Source organism: Narcine bancroftii, chromosome 1 (assembly GCF_036971445.1).
Source record: "Narcine bancroftii isolate sNarBan1 chromosome 1, sNarBan1.hap1, whole genome shotgun sequence".
Lineage (NCBI taxonomy): Eukaryota > Metazoa > Chordata > Chondrichthyes > Torpediniformes > Narcinidae > Narcine > Narcine bancroftii.
The window spans coordinates 479556700-479580382 of NC_091469.1; the positions used below are offsets into that span (position 1 = coordinate 479556700).

The window sequence follows — 23683 nt, forward strand, 5'->3', positions numbered from 1 at the left end:
TAACCCTCTGGAGTTTTTTTTTCTGTCCTGAGTTTTGGCCCCTCCCATACCAGACAGTGCTGCAACCAGGTGAATGGCACGCCTGTGGAAGTTTGCGAGAGTCTTTGGAGACGTGCCAAATCTCCTCCAACTTCTCACAAAGTATTAGCCGCCGGGGAGCCTTTTTACCGATTGCATCGACGTGCAGGCCCCAGGACAGAGCTTCAGAGGTGTTGACACCCAGGAATTTGAAGTCCTTTCCACTGCTGACCCCTCGATGAGGGCTAGCTGGCATCCTCCTGAAGTCCACAGTCGAGATTGAGTGCAATGTGGTTTAAGAAGGCTCCTGCTAAAAAGATTTAAGGCAGAGGGGGCCAAGTTGGATTCTCCTTGTCACAAGTTTCAGCCAAGGTGCCCTTGCATGGTGAGCTCCTAGTACCAGGCTATGGAACCAAGAGATTTGGAGTAAAACACTAAAGTCTTCCGACGCTGGTTGAAGTAAAAACATGACGCTGGAGAAACTCAGAAGGTTAAACAGTGTCCTTTATAGAGCAAAGATACATAACCAACATCTCGGCTTGGGCCCTTCTATAAGGTATGTAAAAATGTCAGCAGGCATCTGAATTAAATGGGGGGAGAGGAATTAGGTCAATAAGGGAGGGCACACCAGCAAGCAGGGGGAGGAGGGATGGCTCTGAATGGAGAGGGAAAGGGTTGGAGAGCTGGAGGAAAGAAGGGAAAGGGAAGGGAGAATGGAAGGTAGGCTAGCGGGAAACCAGAGAAGTTGACATTAACGCCAACCATTTGGAGAGTGCCAAGATGGAAAATCAAGTGTTGCTCCTCCAATTTACGGTGGCCTTGGTGGGGGACAACAGTACCCGAGGCCATGGCCAGCCGTGGGAGTCGGGAAGGGGGGGGGAGCGCGGAATTGAAGTGGGCCGGCCACTGGGGGAGGTCCCCGTCACGGATACAGACAGAGTGAAGGCGCTCAGTGAAGCTATCTCCCGGCCTCTCCGACTTAGAAGCTGGTTAGGAGCAGAGGCGATTTGAGGGTCAGCAATTCAAGGTCGCCGATCAGCAGCGTCGAACGAGAGGCGTGCGCGTGCAGAATCCGGAGCCGAATCTCGGAACAGCTGGCGGGACTCGTGGGTCTCGTCCTGAAATGTCAGCCACCTCTTTCCTTCCTCGGATACTGGCTGACCTGCTCCGTTCCTTCAGCAGTTTGTTTTTCTATCTGCCTGTTGAACAGAATTGATGTGCATGGATCAGATTGTTCTTTTGCTTCTGTTGTGTGACAATCGGCTGCACAAGCCTTTGTAGTTTAGAGGAGATCATTCTGAATGGAGTAATTTACTGCTTAATCTTTATTCCATTACACTGCTTTTACCTTTCTCTATATTTAGAGGCTCTGTACAGTTTTTTTTTGGAACATTGATTAAGTGGCCAAGAGGATCCATATGGCACCCATTAAAGATTATTGTAATATTACAGGGCACCAAAATCCCCCATTCTATTTACTACAGAAAGCAGCCATTATACCCTTGTCAATCAAGCGACCGTGTTACTTGACAGTAATGACACAAAATCAGCACCGTACTTGTCTCTTGTTAACGTTAACCTGAATGAAACTGATGAACAGCGCAGTTGTCTGGGAAAAAAAAAGAGCCTTGTGTTTATTTTTGAAGCAGTATTGCCATAGCCCAGCCATTCAAGGGCGGAGGGATGGCAGCAAACAGGCACTTGGTAGGTTTTTTCGATTCATTGCCTCTCTGACCTTTTTCATTTCTCCTTTCACCAGTCATTCCGGCTGCAAAAGTTTCGGGCCTGAATGGGCAAGGCCGGTCGGAGGCAATCAATCTTGGCCCTCGTTGGGTGGGATGTTGATTGCAAAGGCCGGAGCTTGTGTGAGGCGTTGGCGGGACCACCCAACGGAGTGCAGTTCTGGTCGGGCATCCGTACGTAGGAACGGGGGGCGGGAAGAGTGCGGAGGAGTGTCGGCAGGAGATTGGCGGGAAAGGAGAGGTTGGATAAGGACAGGAGCATAAATGGGCTGGGTTTTCTTCCCTGGAATGCAGGAGGCTGACGGTCATCTTGAGGTCCACAAAATCGTGAGGGGCATGGATAAGGTGAGGGCTCCGGTCTGTGCGGCTGCAGAGGCCCCCTTCACTCCAGAGACACAGCCTGTCCAATGGCTCCTGATAACTCAGCCCTCCAATCCAGTTCACGTCACCAAAGGGCCAGGCAATGAGCACCTCTGACAAGGGAGAGACTCACTTGCCCAAGGCACTCACTGTGAAACAACATCGCTAATTAGAATATGGAACATTCCAACACAGTCCAGGATCCACAATGTTGTGCTGACCCATTGTAAACTAATCTACAACAACCTAATTTTCCCCAACATGACACCCACAAGCCTCTACTGTTCTTGCCTCCATGTGCCTATCTAAGAGTCCTTTGAATGTACCAGCCTCTACCACCACCCCTGGCAATGCATTCAGGCACCCAGTTCACTGAAAAAAAGAATTTCCTCTGAAGTCTCTCCGAAACTATCCTCCACTCACCTTAACCGGACATCCTCTGGTATTAGTTATTGTTGCCCTTGGAAAAGGGGCTGGATGTTCTTCTCCCCCCCCCCCCCCCCAACAAATAATCTTATGGACCTCTATTAAGTCACCCTCATCCTTCGACGACCTAAGAAAAAAGCCCGAGCTCTGTCCGCCTTGCTTCGTACATCGTGATCTCCAATCCAGGCCCACCATTACTAACGGAGGTGTAAATGAGGCATGGGTGGGGTGGACAACCAGAGACTTGTTTCCTGGGGCGGGGAGGATGGTGACAGACTGGAGGGCAGAAGTGAGAGGGAGGAGGTTTAGGAGGGCTCAGGGAGATGAGCATTTCCGACTGGAGTTGGCTGCCTGAGGGGGTGATGGAGGCCGGGAACGGTGTTGATATTTCGGAGGCATCTGGACAGGGAATTTAAGGCATAGAGGGGTATGGATTTAATTCTGGCCAATGTGCCAGGATCGATAGACACAAAGTTCCCTTTAATGTTGTGAAATAATATAGTAAAAATGTAATGTACGTGATACACTTCAACTTGGGTCTGGCGTAGGCAAACCAAGACTTGCCATGAGCATTGCCCAGCGCCTCTGACAATAGGAGAAAAGTAAAAGAGGATTCCTTCAGAGACACTGGGTGTCCGTGGATTTGCCTCCAGCTTCTGCAGCCGTACCGACTTCAGATCCAAACCTGTTACGATCTGGAATCCTTCAGGGCCCAAGGCACTTCTTGCCCTCAGCATTCTCTCGAATGCTGGATGTGATACTCTTGAGCCGGCTGCCCACACGGGCCCTTTGACCTCTGGCCGTCTGTAGCATAAGCACGAGGCCGGGCAGAGGCACGATTGGCTGAAGGGCCTGTTTCTGTACTGCAGAATTCCACTTGACCCTCGTCAGTCCATGTCGTCCCAATGATGGCCAGCAGCTGAATGTGAATGCGTGCGAGGTGGGGGGGGGGGGGTCCTGCTTGCTTTGCCCGTCTCGCTACCTTTCAGTGGTCTGCCCCACCAGTGCTGGGGACAGCAACATCTCCCGAATGCCCTTCTCCAGCCCCTTACCCCTCTCGCGTGAGCATCTGATCTGCCGCTTATTCATGGTGAATTCTGTGGTGTTTTATTTTCTCTGCTCGCCTCTCCTTCACAGAGAAAGGGAAGGCTGCAGAGGGCTGGGCACATTGCAGCTGTGGTCACACTCAACCAGCCCGTTTCAAATGATGAGATGGAGCAGTTGAATTAATCACACGCTTGGTATCACATCTGTTGTTAACGGAGTCCTTTTCTTGTGGAAATCAGAAAGGAGCTCGGTCACGAAGCAGCTCTCGAGCTCACAAAGGTGTCGTTGATTCACCACGCTGCTCGGAGAGGGAAGGGGACGTGCAGCTTCTAAAACCTGGGGGTGTGACCTATCAACGCTAAACTTGCCCCGGCTTTGGAGGTGAGGGGGGCTGTGAGCTCAAAAATCTGAGACTTGCACCCTTTCTCTCCCTCTCCCATCAACCATTTACGGGCCTTTGGGCTCTTCCTTCTGCGCTTTAGAATTCCTGAATGAGGCAAACAATACTCGGCAGGAAGGCGCAGCAGCGACCACACACCCTGAGAAGACCGAGGCGGCCAAGGCTACCGGCCACCATCATGTCAACTTTCTGCAGGAGCTCTGTTGAGAGCCCCTTGGCCGGCTGCAGCACAGTGAGGTACAGTTGCTGCGGAGCATTGGATTGTAGGTCAGCCCTCGGGTCCAGAAGAGCGGCAGAGAGGATTGCTGGAGTCTTCCCCCCTCCCCTCTCACCCATTGACATGATTCACAGGGGTCGTTGTCTGGAGAAGGCGCACAAAATCATTGAGGACCCCCTTTCTCCCCACGCACAGCATCATTCAGCTGTTCCTGTCGGGAAAGAGGTGCAGGAGGATCAGAGCCAACACCACCAGGCTTCTTCCCACGGGCAGTGAATCTGCTGAATGACTAAATGAACTGCACGTACTCTCTGAAACGCTACTATTTATTAATCAACCAAAGGAACTGCTCCCACTAACCATGTGAGACGTTCATATTTACAAAACAATATTTATCTGTTTATTTGTATGAACACTTGTCCTGCATATGTATTTTGTCTGTACATGTGTTATGTCTGATTGTGTGTCTGCGCGTGTTACACTGAGGACCGGAGAACGTTGTTTCATCAGATTTGTACCTGTACAATGAGATGACAATAAACTTGTGTCTCTTTCCACATACTAAAGGTGCATGAATTTGGGGGTTAATCTGTGACCTTTACTAAGGCCGGGAAGAGGAGGTGACTTCTTTGGTGTTTTCTCATGATTCTGAGAGCTCTGAATTGAATTCATTATTGTCACATGCACTGAGGTTTGCGTGCTATCCAGGCAAGTCAACCCACATTTAAATTCAGTGGGTAGTGAAATATTAAAAGTGCAGGGTGTAGTGAATCTGGGGGCAGGGTACGGTGTTACAAAGTGCAGGGAATCAGAGTTTGCTGTGATTGTGCCACAAAATTTGTTGTTTTGTGGTTGCATCACGGTGCCAACATTTCTACAAACCACCTTACAAAATAAAAATGGTGCAAGCAAAAGTAAGGCAGTATCTGTGGTTCATTGATCATTCAGGAATCTGTACCTTTTCCCCTGATGGCAGCAGCAAAGAGGGCGGGGCCTGGAGTTGGGCGTCTTTTAGGATAGAGGCTGCTTTCTGAAGATGCAGATGCCCTCGATGGAGTGAAGTCTGGTGCCCATGGAATTTTTTTTCTTGTCCTGAGTGTTGGCCCCTCCGTACCAGGCAGTGATGGGGCCAGTCAGGATGCTCTCCACCTGTAGAAGTTTTCGAGAGTCTTTTGGTTTTGTACCGAATCTCCTCAAGCACCTAACAAAGTCTAGCCACTGGTGAGCCTTCTTTGTGATTGCTTTGACCTGGAGGCTCCAGGATGAATCCTCAGAAATGCTGACACCCAGGAAATTCAGGTTCAGCAGTTGACCCTCTCCACTGCTGAGCCCTCGATGAGGACCGGATCGGGTCTTATGGAGTAAAGTTCAGTTAAACAGTGCAAGGGGGCATTGTCTTTTACCAATGAGAGAGCCATACAAGGTTCTGATAACAGTAGGGAAGAAACTGTCCTTGAAGTTCGCGCCTTCAAGTTCGTACATCTTCTTGCTTGAGTGTTGGGGGTGGGGTGGGGGGTGGAGGTGGGGATCTTTAGTGTGCCTCCTTTCCGAGACAGCGGAAGGTATGGACGGCGTTGTTGGAGGGGAAAGGTAGGAGGAAATGCTCGAACGAGCCATCTTTGCACGCTGGTAACCTCTGATAACTTCTGCCTGTTGGGCTTATTGTTTTGCTCTCCATGTCCAGACATGCTTGCATTCTCCCAAAGGAAGAAAGAATTCTTTTCACACAATTTGACTGCCTCCAATTCCCAGAGGCTGAAATTGCCTGAAAAGCCCCATTGATGCGGGGCTCAGAAGAAGGCAGCAAGGTTAAACCGAGACACAGGCTTCCAGTGTGCAAGGAGAGACCCCTGTCGCTCAGCTCTGAGTCACTGGGCAGGGAGACGGGAGAGGAGATTTGAGCATTTGCTGGAAGAAAGCAGCCGAGTGAGGGTTTGGAAGCAAAAATGTCCTGTGAATCTGAACCTTCCTGTTCACCGATGAAAATGTACATTAATGGAATTATCAGTTGAGAGCCTAATTGTTGCATCAATGCCACAGGATCGGAGCATTCCCCCCCCCCCCCCACCACAGGTTTAACAATTATCTGGGAAAAACCAGAACCAGGGGGTCACAGTTTAAGGATAAGGGGGGAAGTTTTTAGGACTGAGAAGAGGAAAAATTTCTTCTCTCAGAGGGTGGTGGAATCTGTGGAATTCTTTCCCACAGGAAGTAGTTGAGGCCCGATCCTTGTCTATTTGAGAGTAGGTTAGATTTGGCCCTAGTGGCTAAGGGGATCAGAAGGTATGGGGAGAAGGCAGGAACCGGGTACCGATCAGCCATGATCATATTGAATAGCGATGTAGGCTTGAAGGGCCAAATGGCCTTTCCTGTACCTATTTTTCTTTGTTTCAATTATACCTCTTATTTAAATCAGAAGTTTAATTTTGAGATTGAGACATGCAGCAGGGGAACAGGCCCTTCCAAGTACAGAACATTTCTTAAAACCAATTTTTTTTTTTGGCGGCACTGACATGACGCCGCAGGTTGGAAAAGAAAATTTATCACCCGACTCGCTCACCGGGTGCTCTGTTGCCGCCATTTTGATGTGGTTGCAAATGGACGAAAGGCCCGCAGATAGCACCAGGGATCCCGGTGGAAAAGAGGAAGCCTTGATGTTCGTCTATAGAGCACAAAGTCGAGCCGTTGGTGAAATTGGACAGCAGATTAAGTGCCAGGCGTCTTGCAGAAGAGTATGGTGTTGGAAAGGCCAGCATCTCTGGCCTGTAGAAACAGAAAGATAAACTGGAAGTTCTCATCAGAAAAGTGGTATACAGAAGTTGCTGTAAAATAGAAAAGCCTCCCGTTGTTTAACCTCCAATGCAAATATTATTCTGACGCTACTGAGCTGATTAAAACTGTTGTTCGGTTAACTGGAAAACCCCAATAACCGAAAACTGTTCAGTCCCATGCTTTTTGGAATCTACAATCCCCAAATATATATAATTTTTTTTTTTTGGAGGGTGGGAAGAAACCCGAGCACCCGGAGGAAACCCATGCAGATATGGGAGAACGTAGAAAATCCTCACACGCTGCCGGCTTCGAAGCAGGATCGCTGGAGTTTTAGTGGCGTTGCGCTAACTGCGGCGATTTTTCGATCAGCACACTTCCTGGAATATTAATGGTCTGGAGTAGGGCCTGAACCCCCAACCTGCTGTCGGGGAAGAGATGCAGGAGTATCGGAGCCAGAACCACCAGGCTGAGGAGCGGCTTCTTCCTGCGGGCACGGAGACTGCTGAACGACCTGCTCATACAAACCCTCCGAGACTTGACTATTTATCAATAATGTTTATTTATTTTCATGTACCTATGTCTCATTTGTCTGCGTGTTATCTTGTGGGTCTGCTTGTTTTGCACCTTCAGTCAGACTTCCCACCCCCCCACCCCCCCCCCCCCCCCGCCAATCCCGGCACACGGTCACCTCATGGCGTGGTTGTAGTGAGTGTGCTCCAGCAGTCAACCATAGGCAGCTCCGTTTCTGGGTGGGGGGGGGCGCAGCTTTAACTGGGGACCGGTGGGGGTGCTGGTGTGCTGTTAACCCAACTGGAGGCGCTTCCTGCCAAGGCAAAAAAAAATTGTCCATCCAGCAGGAACAAGATTGATAATAAAATTCTGTTTGCTTCCCCTTTCATCTCCACCCATTTCAAGGTCCTCTTAACTTTGTGTCCTGAAAATGGTGATTTACAAATGAATTTGCTTCATTTGGTTTATAACAATTAAAAGGTGATTTGATGGGGGTTCGGATCCTGGGTAGTTGAACGGGGAGAACTGCCTGAGGAGGTTCAGCGAGCAGAAGATGTGGATTTAACAGGAGACGTGAGGAAGAGCAGCAAGTTGGGTTTTTTTAAAAGACCTACAGCACACGTGCCTGTGCCGCACACAATTAACCTGCAACCCTCTGTGTTTTTGGAGAGTGGGAGGAAACCCACGCAGGACATGAGGAGAATGTGCAAACTCCTTACAGACAGCACCGGATTCAATCCCGGGTTACTGGTGCTGTAACAGCACCTCACTAACCGTTCCATGTGATATTTGGAAGCATAGCCAGGAGCAGGAGACTGGGGCGAGTGAGTGTGTGAGGTTGCATGGGTCTGTGCGACAAATGGTGTACTCTGGCACTGTGTCATCCTGAGAATCATTATAAGGAGGTTTTAGTTACACATAGCAGTGAAGTGAGTGAGTGAGGCCCACCGTGTGCTTCTGAGAAGGTGCTCTTGAAAAGGCACTCATGAGAAATGTATTGATGCATAAGAATAGCGGACAGGATCACCGTGATCTCCCATCCCCCCACCCCAGCCGGATCTACTGGGGTCTGACGAGGACGTTAGGAATCCATCCACCTACCCTGCGCACAGCATCTTTCAGCTGCTCCCGTCGGGGAAGAGAATACAGGAGTGTCAGAGCCAGCGCCACCAGGCTGAGGAACGGCTTCTTCCCGCTGTGTGTTTTGCACCGAGGACTGGAGAATGCTGTTTTATCAGGTTGTACTTGTGCAAGCAGATGACAGTTAACTTGACCTGACACCAGTGGGAATGGACAAGCTGGGGTCCTGGGGGAAGTGGCTGGGACCAGGGCTCTGGTAGTGGGTTTGGGATGGACTACTCTTAAGTTTATTATAATGTCAACTGAGGTACAGCGAGATTGTTCTTTTGCGTGCAATCCAGCAAGCCGATCTGTACATAGAACGGTGCACAAAAGCAAGCGTCCCGGAGAGCGATCAGTTGGAACAGAGCAGTGGCACCGTTATGTTACTCCTGTGAGGTTTGCTTGGTGGCCTGATGATGGTACAGTAAACATAGGTAGGCTTTTCGCACTGTGATTCAAAGCAGAGGACATGAGTTAAGGGTGAAAGGGAAAAAGTTTAGGGGGAGATTCTGCACACAGAGAGTGGTGGGAGTGTGGAACGAGCTGCCAGCTGAAGTGGTGAATGTGGGCTCAATTTTAACATTTAAGAATTTGGACAGGTGGAGGGGGAGTCACGTGATAGAGTAGTGGCTGGTCAGGTGGAACCAGCCCTCTCCAGAGAAAAGAAAAAAAATTGTGGAAAAACAGAGCTCAATTAACCTAAAATACAAGAAGAGAAAGATAAAGTTACAGAGAAGAGACAGTAGATGGCACCCAAAAGAGAAAATGTAAGAATAACGGAGAAAAGGGAAGAAGAAAGAAGAAGGCCTTACCTGCACGTCGGAGCAGAGAGCCACCGTGGAGAGGAGCGGCCAGTCTCCGGTGTTGGTGAGTCCCCAGAGGAGCGGTGTCCTCCCGACCGGTGGATTTCAAAATGGCTCTCAGAGCCAAGAAGAGGTGCGCAACTTCACGTGCGTGAAGAGTTGCGCATGTGCAACTGCGCAAGTAAAAGAAAAGGTTAACGCCGTCAGGAGGGGGACTCAGCTGAGGAGTGGCCAGCTGAGAGACGCCCAGTATCTGGGCGTTCGGCTGGGGGAAACAAGCAAGAAAGAAGAAGAGTGGTGAGAAAGAGAATGAAGGGCTGGAAGAGGGTGAGCAGCAACGGGGCGACTGGCAGGGGGACGACCTGCGGCAGGAGGTCCAGCAGTGGGTCGGCCTGCAGCAGGGGGCCCAGCAGCGGAAGGCCCTGCAGCTCACCAGAGAAGGATGAAGATACAAAGATACAGAGAAGAGAAGAAGATAACACAGACATAGATACAGACACAGAAGAAGAGGAGGAAGAAGACCAAGAATTTCAAAGGAAAGAAAAAGGTAAAATAGAAGGACAAAGTTTAGATAAAGCCTTTTTCGAAGAACAAATGAGGTCATTAAAAGAATGGCTATCATTGGAATTTAGTTCAAAAAGAAAAGTGAAAAGAGCTGAAGACAGAATACAAAGATTAGAGTTGGTCATGACTGAAATAGGGAAAGAGTAGAAAATGTGGAGGAACGAGAAGCTGCTGAGGAAATGGAGATAAATGATTTAAGAGGGAAGTTGGAAGAGAGTGAAAAAAAATTAGAGACAAGATTTATTGTCGCAAAAAATTGACGTATTGGAAAACTACAGTAGGTGAAACAACATAAAAATAGTTGGCCTGAAAGAAGGCAAAGGGTCAGATATGAAGGAATTTATAAAAGGATGGATCCCGAAGGTGCTGGGAATAACAGACTCACATGAAGAAATAGAAATCGAAAGGGTGCATTGAGCGCTAGTACCGAAACTGCCACCAAAAACAGAGATCCACAGTGGTAAAATTTCTAAGATATACGATAAGAGAAAACATACTGGAGCAGGCAAGAAAGAAGGTTAGAGAAGACAATAAAGCCATTGGAATATAAGGGACAACAAATATTTTTTTACCCGTATATTTTTAAAGAAGAGGAAGGAATTCAACATGGCAAAAACAATCTTATGGAAGAAAGGGTATAACTTTATATTAAGACATCCAGCGGTACTCAAAGTATTCATTCCTGGGAAACTGAATGGACTGTTCTCGGACCCAAAGAAAGCCCAAGAATTTGCTGAACATTTGCAGGACAGGAGAACAGAGGAGGAGGAGTGACAAGAAGGAAGACCGGCAAAAATATGTAAAAATATAAAGTAAAAATAATGTATATATAAAGATTTAAAGATGGATAAGAGAAGGGGAAAAATGGAGAAAAAAAGAGAGCTTTGTTATATGTATAGGAAAATAGTGTTCTCTGGGGGGCTGGGGGTGGGAAAATAATGGTCACTGCGAAATTGGTTGATGCTTGCGAGTAAGTTCGCAAACCAAATGGAAATGGGAGTTGTGGTTGCCGTCGCGGGACAAGGGGCAACTCGAGGGGGGGGGTACATCTGGGGTTAAAGGATTATTGCTTGTGGGGCTGGCTGGGGTATTTCATGTCTTAAGTGCGTTGTCATATATTGAGATTAAAAAGGAAAACTTAAAAAAAACTAATGGAAAAAAGGGGATGGAAGTGGTGAAGAGGCAGAAAATAAAGATATAAGATGGCCATGTTGGACTGTATGATTATAAATATTAATGGAATATATAACCAAGTTTAAGTGTATCCCATTGGAAAAAAAACCCACATATAAATTAAAAGACTAAGCTACAATGTTTGAAAAAACCTGGGAACCATATATGGAACATAACAGAAAGAGCAGGCCTCGGACCACCACCACCTAAAATGATAAGAAGATAAACACGATCAGATTTAATGTGAATAAGTAGATGTTACGTCTTTTTTGTGTGTATTCCTTTTGTATAAAGATATTGTTTTATTGTATTATATGTTCAATATTTACTGTTTTTGGAGGGGGAGGGAAGGGGGAAGGGAGGGATGGGGAAAAAAGAAAATGTCACTGAATATTTAAAGAGATGCATCTGCATGGTTCATAGTGCGATAAATAAAGAATTACAAATAAAAGAATTTGGACAGGTGCATGGATGGGAGAGGAATGGACTGGGTGAAGGTCAGTGGGACTAGGGAGAATAATAGTTGGGTACAGACTAGAAGGGCTGAAGGGCCTGTTTCTGTGCTGTATGGTTCTATGTAAAGGAACTGTTCGAATTTTCCTGATTAAGGGGGGGGGGGTGGGATGAGTTTTAATGCGAGTTGGTCGATGGGAGGTGTCGATGGAGGGAGGGTGTGGTATGTGTCTTGGTCTAAGCTGTGCTGACCAACTTCTCGGTGGGGGGGGGGCTTGGACAGAATAGTTCCCACCCTGTGCAGTGATGCACCCTGAGAGGAGGCTTTCACCGATACCGCCTTAGAGGTTGTTGAGTCATGCGTGCCCTTGCCAAATTTCCTCCAGTTCCTGAGGAGGGAGAGGCGTTGGTCCTGCATTGACGTGGGTAGACCAGGGCAGGCCTCTGGAGATGTTTACCTATAAGAACTTAAAGGCGTCTTCTCTCTCCACCTCAGTTCGGACCAGGGAGCGAGCTCCAATTTATAACCATATAACCACTTACAGCACAGAACAGGCCAGTTCGGCCCTACTAGTCCATGCCGTAACAAATCCCCACCCTCCTAGTCCCACTGACCAGCACCCGGTCCATACCCCTCCAGTCCTCTCCTATCCATGTAACTATCCAGTCTTTCCTTAAATGTAACCAATGATCCCGCCTCGACCACGTCTGTCGGAAGCTCATTCCACATCCCTACCACACTTTGCGTAAAGAAATTTCCCCTCATGATCCCCTTATAATTTTCCCCCTTCAATCTTAAACCATGCCCTCTAGTTTGAATCTCGTCCACTCTTAATTGAAAAAGCCTATCCACATTTACTCTGTCTGTCCCTTTTAAAATCTTAAACACCTCTATCAAGTCCCCCCTCAATCTTCTACGCTCCAGAGAAAAAAGCCCTAGTCAGCACAACCTTTCCCTGTAACTCAAACCTTGAAATCCTGTCAACATTCTAGTGAACCTTCTCTGCACTCTCTCTATTTTGTTTATATCTTTCCTATAATTTGGTGACCAAAACTGTACACAGTACTCCAAATTTGGCCTCAACAATGCCTTGTACAATTTCATCATAACCTCCCTACTCTTGAATTCAATACTCCGATTTATGAAGGCCAACATTCCAAATGCCTTCTTCACCACACCATCTACCTGAGTATCAGCCTTGAGGGTACTATTTACCATCACTCCTAAATCCCTTTGTTGCTCTGCACATCTCAATAGCCTACCATTTAATGCATATGACCTATTTAGATTTGCAACCAGGCCTTTGGTCTTGCTGATGTTGAGGGAGAGGTTGTCATCCTATTACCAAACTAGTCATCCCTCTGTCACCCTTCTATTGCTATATTTCCTAACTGATGGCGGGGCTATTTATACATGGCATTGGTGGGGTGTTTGGCTGCACAGGGCATGTCAGAAGGGCAGCGATGAGGAGGTGGTGTCCTCGCTGACTTCAGTTCTGTGGATAGGAAGTTGTGGATCCAGTTGCAGAGGAGGTTAAATCCTAATATAACTAATCCAGTAACCCCACCTGCCATGCTCCATGCTTCTAAAATGGGACTGGCCCACTGATGTGCAGAGACGAGTTCAACGCTACCCCAGTTTAAAAGGAGAAGGCCCTACAGTACAGTGACTATAGAGGTGGGCCAGCGAGGGGCTCTGCCCTGCGGGTGACTTGCGGGTGGGGAACTCACACAGGCTGCTTGTGGTGAGCTCGAAGGGGACACATCGGGCAGCTGGCTCATGGAAACTAGGCCTCGAAACTGGGATTCGAGAGGTTGTTGAGGGCAAGAAGGGCTCCTGAAGGGCCCAAAGGCTTTCTTGTTGGTTTGGATCTGCTGCCGATGGTTTGGACGGGAGTCTGTCCGGCTGGCGGGAAAGCTGGAGACGAATCGGTGGACACTTGATGACTCTGGAGGGGACTCTCTCTTGCTTCTCTTTCACTGACTGTAAGGGGCGCCGGGCAATGCTAATTGCGAATCTTGAGCTTCCTTATGGCAGACTTAAGGCAATTTTGTGTAAGACAGTTCGAGCGGTCCTTATCTAAGTACCCAAAATCGGAATCTTTTGGTCCGTGGTCCCATAAGGAAATTCACAATAGAGTTTAGAAATCTCGATGGGAGAACGGGTCATAGCTGGAGTAAGTAGTGTATTATAGAGTGTCGATTTTTCTATATACGTCTACTTCGGTTAGTTTGTGCATATGTAAATGTTAATATTGTGAAATGATTGCATGCATCTTGAAGTCTGAGTGATGAGTGCATTTTTAAAAATCATGTTCCAAATTCTTTCTAATCCCATGCATTTCAGATATCACGCTCTCAACCTGTATTACCTCTCTTTTTATTTAATGATTTTGTTCACCTGTGAGGAGAGAATGGGCAAATTGACCTGCAGCCCCCAACAAGGCTTCATTTGCTTAATGCAGCCATTCTTCATTTCCCCCCCCCCCTCCCCCCACAACCCTGGACTCTGCTCAATGGTTATGGGCTACCTTCCCTGTGAAGCAGTCAAATTTTGGTTTGTTCCGTACTGCTCTCCTTCCAACTACATAAAAGAATATTTGTAATGCGAGGTGAAAAGAAAACCAGGCTTTTACTTAACCGTGCAGTGGGCCCAGGGGGAGGGGGCAGTTGGACCCCTCATTGGGAATGGCCGACTCTAACGCATCGGTTCCCCCTGTCCTCTTCTCTGCCCGCCCCTCTCAGAATTGGTCTCCCGTCGGACCTTGACCTAGATGAAAGAGCGGGAACAATATCTCCGTTAATCCTAACTTTGCCCTTCTACGCCACCCGGGGAATTGCTCACCGTAACTACCGTGTACAACGTGATGTATTGCCGTGTTCGTGGCATTGCACGAATACCAGTTAAGAAAAAGTGATTCATGTTTTCTGTAACAAGGTCAGAATGAAATGTTTGCGGAGCTTTGTAATACATTTGCTCTCATGAAGCCAAATTCTGCATAAACATGTGATACTAATTGAGTATCTAACTGGGTCAGTTTAACAGATTTGCATTATCAGAGGTGATGAGGTATTTCAATTGGTAACTTAACTGAGCAGGGAAATAAAAATAGATTTCTGCATCGCACACAGCCCACAGTTCTGGTGGTTGAGGGGAAACTGGCATTTGTTAAATGAGCTACATGCCAATGCAAACTCTCCGAGAGATGAATGTTGTCATTGGGGTCGGAGAGCAGGAGGCTGCAGATGTTGGAATCTGGAATTAAATGATGCAGGAGGAATGGTGGGGGTCAGCGAGAGAGATGGCAGATGCTGGAAAAGCAGGAGCAATGCACAGTGTAAAATAAAACCTGAAAATCTGCAGATTAAAGTTTTAAGAAAAACCCCACCCTGCTGGAGAAACTCAGTGGGCCAAACCGTGTCCTTTATATTAGCCAAGATATAGATGCATAACCAATGTTTCGGGCTTGAGCCCTTCATCGAAGTATGAATGCAAGGAGTGCTGGTGGACCCCAATGGATCAGGCACCCTTTGCTGAAGACGATAAGCAATCCCCTGAGCTGCTTGTGCGTGCGATGGCGGCAGGTAACGCAGCTTCCCCATGACTCCAGCAAATTGGGGATTTGATCCTGACCTCGGAGTTTCATCGGGGTGCAGTTTGCACGTTCTCCCCGGCCTCCTCCCACGACCTGAAGATCTGCTGCAGGATTCAATTGGTTGACAGGAGCGGGTCAGGATGTTGCCTGGATTAAAGAGCAGGAGTTCTGGGGAGAGGTTGGTAGTGGCGGGGAGGCCTGACAGAGGTTTATAAAACTATGAGAGGCTTGAATGAGTTCAAAATCTTTCTTTGCAGGATAAAAGTGCCACTTGTGAGAGAACATGAAGGGGACGGAGTTAGGGGAGACGCGCTGGACAAATATTTGACACAAAGTGGTGGGTGCCTGGTAGTAGTGGTGGTGGAAGCAGATACAATAAAGGTGCCTAAAATTATATCCGGGATCGTTGGCACTGGACACCTGTCGTCGTTTGGAATTTTCCGGATTTTGGAATCATTTTAAAATGGCGAACCCTTGAAGCAAAGGAGATATTTTAAAATCACACAAAACGGGGGCGTGGGGTGTTGAATGAATTTAGTTAAACACCATAAAGGACGAAAATATCGCTGGCATTTTAAAAAAAAATATTTAAAGTAAAACTTCAAAATAAAACTGGCTCAGACCCCTGTCCCCGCCGTTCCCCCATCCCCGTCCTCTCTTACCTACGGTGGAAAGGTAACTCTCGGCCTGAGCACCAGTTGGGAGGAAGGAGGCGGCGGCTGGCTCAATGCGGGAGCAATGGCCATCTTCCTTACCCACAATCCCCCACACAGCTGGAACTGCTATGGCAGAGCTTCTCTCCCACTGTGTACTTGGGGCATGGAACTGACGCCAGCCGCCGAGTGAACTCCGAGCTTGGCAGCACTGCACCCCTGCTACCGCATTGGGAGTTAGATTGGGGGGGGGGGGGGTTGGAACAATGGACGGGGCCGGGGGGAGAGGCAGCAACTGATTCGGGGGTGGGTGGCAACCGATGGGTGGCTGGGGTGACTGACTGAAAACCCAGGATTTGGGGGGGGGGGAACAGATGGCCGGTGGGGACAAGACAGTAGATTGAGAACCACTGCTCTAGAATCATCTAGTCTGAGAAGTACACTGAACATTTACTTTATCCATGCCCGTGGTTATTTTGTAAATCTCTGAGGTCTCCCTCGTGAAAAAGGGGCTGCCTGTCCACACTGTCTCATCCCCTCGTGATCTGGTCGATGCGAGCTTGCCCCTTGTAATTGAGATGTGGGCCACCTCTGATCCAGCATGGCCTGTCGCAGGGAGAGGTCGTAGGTGTCCTTGGACACTCCCTCTGACCAATCCATGGGTTCCCCCTCCGGAAGGCCGGTCTGATGCCTGCATCGGTGACTTGTGGGTGCACGTTGGAGGTTGAAGCAGAGTGTGCTGCGGGCATCCTGTTGGAAGCGAGTGCAGGATGTGCTGGGTCTGATGGGGGAGAGGTCCGCTGTTGTGTACTGTGCCTGATACATGTGAGCTTTGTCTGGGATTCGCAGGCAGAGTCCATGCAGGTACATAATTCCCGGAAAGTGGTGCCACAAGTGGATAGGGTCATAAAGAGAACTTTTGGCACATTGACCTTCATAAATCAAAGCATTGAATATATGTTTTGGCAAAGTGGGATCAGACATTGGTGATTCCAAATTTGACATATTGTGTTTAGATTTGGTCATCGATAAGAAGATAAAGGAAAGATATCAATACGATTGAAAAAGTGCAGAGAAAATTTACAAGGATGTTGCCTGGACTTCAGGAACTGAGTTACAGGGAAAGGTTAAACAGTTTAGGACTTTATTCCCTGGAGTGTCAGAGAATGAGGGGAGATTTGATAGAGGTGTGCAAAATTATGAGGGGTACAGACAGAAAAAAAGCAAGCAGATTTTTCCACTAAGAGTAGTTGAGATACAAATCAGAGGACATGGGTTAAGGGTGAAAGGGGAGACGTTTAAAAAGAACATTCTTCACACATTTAAACATTCCCTCAAACCACAATTTTGAAAGTTCTTGCTTTTTGCTTCCAGTAGCTGTCTTGTGGAACTTGGTGAAGCAGCTATTTTTACCCTAACCTTTCCAAAGATGCACTTTACAGTGTGAACACTAGTATGAACCAGCTGGTGGTTGGGTATAGAACCGGGACATGGAGCAAATGCGCTTGTTGGTAGGGTTAAGAAGGCAGTCAACCCTGGTCACACCCTCTTCTCACTGCTACCTTCAGGCAGAAGTCAGAGGATAGTTTCTTTCCAAAGCCTATCCGGCTCGCTGTCTGCACAATTGTGACCCCACTTACTTTTTTAATGACAAATGTAAATAATAATTATCTCTTTTTTTGTATTTATTATCTTCCTTGCACTACCAATAAGTGAAAATTCTGCCTGGTCCGCAGGAATAAGGATGTTGTGTACGTACTCTGACGATAAATCTAAATTTATTGTAGATTTTTCCACCTTTTACGAAGTGCCTGTATAGCTTCAGCAAGAGTCTTGGTGCTTGAGCAATGTGAATTGTGCAAAGTATAACAGCTCCTTTTCTGTGTTAACCCATTAAATGTTTAATTGGACTCCTTCCATATTGAATGTTGGTGGTAGGCTTAGGAGCTGCTTTGCTTCCACGTGTTGTGTGAGGTTTGACAAGGAAGCCTCCACTATATCGAGTACCAGTGGTTTAACCGAGGGCCACTCTTGTGGTTGGTCTGTGACTTCCTGTGGCTTTCTCTGGAATGCCTCCCAGAGCTGAAAGCGCAGCCCTGGCGTGTGCACGGCTGGGGTTTTGTCAAGTTCTCCTGGGGCTAGAGTGCAGGGAAAGTTGAAAGAACAGTCTAGCTCTCTAAGTTCTTTTTATTTCCTATCTTCCTGCATGCGGAGAGGACAAGTTACCCTTGTACTCGCTGCGATTTCAAGGCTTTCTTTGGAATGGATGGTCTAAACCATAGATTCTCAAGGTGCAGCATATTTTAGTGGGGCACAGGAATATTTTGGGAAATAATTAAAAAGTTAGTTTGAAAAAATAAACTCGTTATGTTGGCGTGAAAGATGTGGCTTGGCAACCCTGTCAGTGCAACACCATCGTAGTAACTGCCAAGTAAAATCATTTTGTTCTTTTTATTTTCGTAACGTGTTTTTTGCTCTTCCGATATTTCTCTTATTTTAACAGTTGTTATCCTTGGTTAACATTATAATTATTTTTTCTGACCAGTCCTATTATCATCCATTCCAAATTGTCTCAATGGCGATGAGAATTCCAAATCATCTCAACAATCCTGTCTCCATCCACACCCCTGTACTTTTTCAGTTCTGTAGTGAGTGGGACCTGTGTCTATATGTATTTTTGTGCCCTAGCGTATTGGTTGTGCATGTGTTATCAACTGAGAAAACTTAGTTGTCAAGAAAGTTTCCCCTGTCCTACACGAGATACTGCATTCTGTGATCAAGTGTATCAGTGCCATCAAAGCTAATGCCAAATGTGAACATCTGTTTAATCAGTTTTGTGTTGATTAAAAATGTAGAACATGTGAGATTATTGCTTCATAAGGTGGTTGTCAAAGGGAAACTGCTTCAGAAGGTTTATGGAACTGTTTGATCTCCTCAGCGAGTTTTCCAAGGACAAACCTGAAGTGAAGCTTTTGGTAACAACTGATGGCAGAGCTTAAGTGAGTTATTTGTCGGACATTTTTGAGAAACTAAGTACATTGAACAAGCAACTCCAAGCAGCAAGTATAATGCTTTTTGATGCAAAAACAAAGATTTGGATTCATGACACTTCTAGAATTATGCCAAAGGAATATTTCTGTAAGAAATTTCAGTCAATTCTATTGGTTGGTTCAGTGTGAGGTAACTAATGCTGCTACAAATGTCATTGTTGACCGTTTAAAAATGTTGGTGTCTGACTTGAATGATAGATTTTGTCATTTAAAGGCCATGGATTTTCCCTCTTGGTTAACTCAGGTGGCGGTGGACTTATCTGAAGTTCAAGTGCAATGCCAAGAGGAATTCTCTGAGTTGCAACATGATGAATCTGTGAAAACTCTGTTCAAAGTGGAAAGGAACCATGATGTGGCCGTTTAACGAGATAGAAAAGAAATACCCAAAATCGACTACTTTAGCAAGGGAACTATTGATACATTTTCCATCATCTTATTTAGTGGTGTTAGTGATTTGCTACAAGCTAAGGGAAACCGACTGGAAATTGCAAAACGTGGAGATTTAAGGTTGAAACTAACAAAATGAGACCCCTGAATCAAAAAAATCTCCACCAGTGTCGGGGACAAGGTTCCCACTGAAGTGACGACAATTGTTGAATGTGTGTTTGAGATGGTGGACATATTGAAGTAGAAGTTGAATATGAAATATGTGTTCCAGTGTATTCCTGACCTTAATTGCATTGAGATACACTTGCAATAAATGATTTAATTCAAACTTCTTTTGAATATATAACTTTTACCCGCTAATGGTGGGGTGTAGTTTTTTTGAAAAAATTAAAGTGTGTCCTCGGGCAAAAGAGTTTGAGAACCACTGGTCTAAGCTCAGCTCCAGACCACTATCAGTGAGGTTTGGTAAGAACTTCTCCTCCACAATCTCTATCAGTCCCTGAGCACCACAGGGCTGCATTCTTAGCCCCCTGCTCTATTCATTCTACACCTACGACTGTGGGGCTCGGAACGACGACAACACCATCTACAAATTTGCTGACGATACCATGGTAGAGGGTTGTATACAAAGAGAGATTGAAAACTTGGCCGAATGTTGCACCAACAACAACCATGTCACCCAAACCAAGGAGCTGATTGTTGACTTCAGGAAGGGGAAAGCCAGACGTGTAAGATCCAGTGATCAGTGGGGGCTCAGAGGTGGAGAGAGAGAACAAATACATCTATTTTATCTATCTCTGTATTGCACAATCAGTTTGTTTACATTTCTTTGTTTATTTGTGTACAGTTTAATTTTGCCCTGCCTGCAGGAAAAAGAATCTCAGGGTTTTATGGGATGCCATGTATTTACTCTGACAATAAATCTGAAATCTAAGTTGCATTGCATTACGTGGCTTCGTCCCCGCCTCCCAACCCACTCCCTCCCCAGTACTGTCTAACCTTTCCAACTTCCCCCACTGCATTTCAGGATGGGCTGAAGAGAGGGAATAAATCTGGAACTTGCACCCAGTGGGTGCTGAATGGGCCACTGGGAGCTGGGAATCAGCTCGTGTGAGCTCTGGGGTGATGCGCTCTATAAGTTGCGATTAATCCTCTGCTCATTGAAGGCCCATCCCCCTTCCCTTGCTGTGTTGTGGGGTTGAAGCCTGCTCTGTCAGTTGGCCCTTTCAAACTGCAGCACCCGGGTAGCCCTCCTGGGACGCGGGCACGATTACTGGGTCTTGGGTGCAGATGCACCTGTCAAATCGATGGCGGACCTACCTGCTAAATTGCCAACCCGGTGATTTAATGGGGATTCTGCCCCCGCAATGATGCGCACTCACTCTCTCAAACTCCCTTGTCAACCTCTGATTTTAAAAAGTATTATCTTAAATGTTGTGATTATTGTAATGTGCTGCTGCCCGGCGTATCCCTACATATTACACACACGGTGCATTAATGTATTAGAAGTCTGTATCTGTCATTTCATTCCCGGCTGGAAAGTGCAGGAGGTGGCCGACAGGGCGATCGGGATGACTAGGGTGGGCTGCTAGCGGGGCAGTCTCAGGGGACAACTGGGGTGGAATGCTGGTGGGGCAGTTGGGGGTGGGCGGTCGCCAGGGCTGTCAGGAGGCGACCGGGGCGGGTGGCTGGTTGGGCAGTCGGGGGCCTGGGATGTCTTTGCTGTTGTTTCTGCACTCACCAGAGGTTCGTGATGTTCAGATAGTGGCAACGTTTGGAGTGTGGATGTCACCAGAGTAAGCGGGTTGGCCATTTTCAAATCGGCCGTAGAGGGGACCTGGGTATGTTTAACTGGGTTCCCTGACCACCTCTGAGGTAGATCAGGGACCTGGTTGGGTTCTGACCGGGTTGACCTGGTATACGGACCCTTTCAAGTTGCCACGTAACTGGGACATTAACTGGGCAAATTGCCTGGTTTAACCTCATTTTACATGACAGTTTGAAAGGGTCTTAATGCTGCTGCAGCCCTGATGGACCATTTCCTGGAATGAATAAGTTGAGACTTTTCTGGTCACTCCAGCCCTTCAGATCCAGTGGTTGATCTCTGGATCAGAATTTATTCTCATGAACATTGGCATAAAATTAATTTTTGAGCAGTATTACTGGTGGAAATATTGCTATAAATTACATTAAAATAAATACATTTTGCAAATAGAAGAGAAAGTGAGGTCGTGCCTGTGGCTCATTGTCCATACAGAAATCTGATGGCGGAGGGGAAGAAGCTCTTTTTGTACCATTGGATGCTCATCTTCAGGCTCCTGTACTTCCTTCCCGATGGTAGCAGAGTGAAGAGGGCACGGCCTGGGCGGTGGGGGTCCTTGAGGTTAGAGGCTGCTTTCCTAAATTTAAATCTTAAATCTAGACATGCAGCATGGTAACAGGCTATTTTAGCCCAATTTACACCCAGTGGACCTACAATTCCTGGTAAGTTTCGAACAATGGGAGGAAACTGGAGCCCCTGGGGAAAACCCCCAGGGAGAACTTACAAACTCCTTCCAGACAGCGTGGGATTTGAACCCCAGTCCAGATCGCTGGCGTTGTGAAGGCTTTGTGCTAACTATGCCGTCTTTTGTAGATATCCTTGATAGATACTTGAAATATCACTGGCTGAGTTCTCAACTCTGTAGGCTTTGGCTTTCCTGTACATTGCATTGCTGTGTGGTATGGAGGTGTCAACCAGTCAGTATGCTCTCCATGGTACACCTGTAGACATTTTTGACATTCTTTGGTGACGTACCAAATCTCCTCAAACTCCTCATGAAGTATAGCTGCTGGTGAGCCTTCTTCATGATCGCATCTGAGTGCATTGATTGTGGGAGCCTCTTGCGAGCTTTGATTTTTGGGGAAGAACTTTATGGAGGTCCTTTGTTGAGATTTGCATCATTGTTCTTGGGTGAAGCGATGGAAGAATAAAGGGTGGACAGTGTTGAGCCATTCCTCACAAAGGTAGCAAGGGGAAGCCAGGCCACTGCAGGCCAGTGATCTTGATGTCAGTGGTGGGGAAAATTGCTGGAGGGGGTTCTGAGTGTCCGGATCTGTTGGTATTTGGATAGTCATGGACTGGTCTGAAGGTAGTCGGCTGGATATGTGCATGGCAGATAGTGTCTCATGAATCTGGGGGAATCTTTCGGAGAGGTGACCAAGAGGGTTGACGAGGGCAGGGTAGTAGGATGTTGTGTATATGGGCCTTTGATAAGGTCCCATGTAGTAGGTTAGGCTGGAAGGTCAAGTCATGCAGAATCCAAGGTGAGATGCTCCAATGGATTCAAACCTGGTTCATGGTAAGAGTCACAGGGTAGAATCAGAGAACATTACAGCACAGATGGCCCTTCTACTTTGTTCCAAACTATTGTCCCACTGACCTGCACCCAGTCCACATGCCTCCTTAGCACTCCCCTTCGTGTAACTGTCTAAATCTTTTTAAATGTTAAAATTAATCCTGCATTTGGATGATGGGATTGTAAATTGGGTGAGTAAATATGCGGATGATACAAAAATAGGGGAGTTGTGGATAGTGAGGAGTATTTTCGTGGACTGCAGAAGGATTTGGACGGCTTAGAAGGGTAGGTTGAAAGGTGGGAGATGGAGTTTAATCCTGATAAGTGCTTCAATTTGGGAAGAATAATTACAACAAGACAAATGCAGTGAAGGGGAGGGTGTTGAGAAATGCCGAGGAACAGAGAGATCTTGGAATAACGGTTCATCGTTCTTTGAAGGTGGAATCTCATGTAGATAGAATGGTAAAAATGGCTTTTGATATGATGGCCTTTATAAATCAAAGCATAGAATATAGGAGAGTTGGGAAGTGATGTTGAGACTAATTAAGGCATTGATGAAGCCAAATTTGGAAAACTGTGTGCAGTTCTGGTCCCCAAATTATTGGAAGGATATCAATAAGGTGCAGAGAAGATTTACTAAAACGTTACCTGGATGGCAGTATCTAGAATATGGAGGAAGAGTGAGTAGACTGGGTCTTTGTTCATTGGAGTGCAAAGATTGAGGGGGGATTTGATAAAGGTATTTAAAATTATGAGGGGATTAGATAGAGTAGATGTGAATAGGCTCTTTTTTTTCCCTTGAGGGTAGGAGAGATTGGAACAAAGGGTCATAAGTTAAAGAGTTAGGGGCAAAACATAAGAGGATGTTTCTTCACTCAGAGAGTGGTGGCTGAATGGAATGACCTTCCGGAAGAGGTGCTTGCAGCAGTGTCAGTTTTGTCATTTCAGAGGGGGTTAGATATGTATATGGATGTGAGGGGATTGGAGAGTTATGGGCAAGGGAGCAGGTAGGTGGGACTAGTGGAGTTCATTTAAATCGGTGCGGATTAGAG

The 23683-nt window shown here is 46.9% G+C and overlaps 1 protein-coding gene across 1 annotated transcript in view; it reads left to right on the top strand.

Moving 5' to 3' along the window:
• acvr2ba (activin A receptor type 2Ba) overlaps positions 1-23683 on the top strand; it is a 137305-nt gene that overhangs the window by 733 nt on the left and 112889 nt on the right. The gene's annotated exons all lie outside the window — the stretch shown is intronic.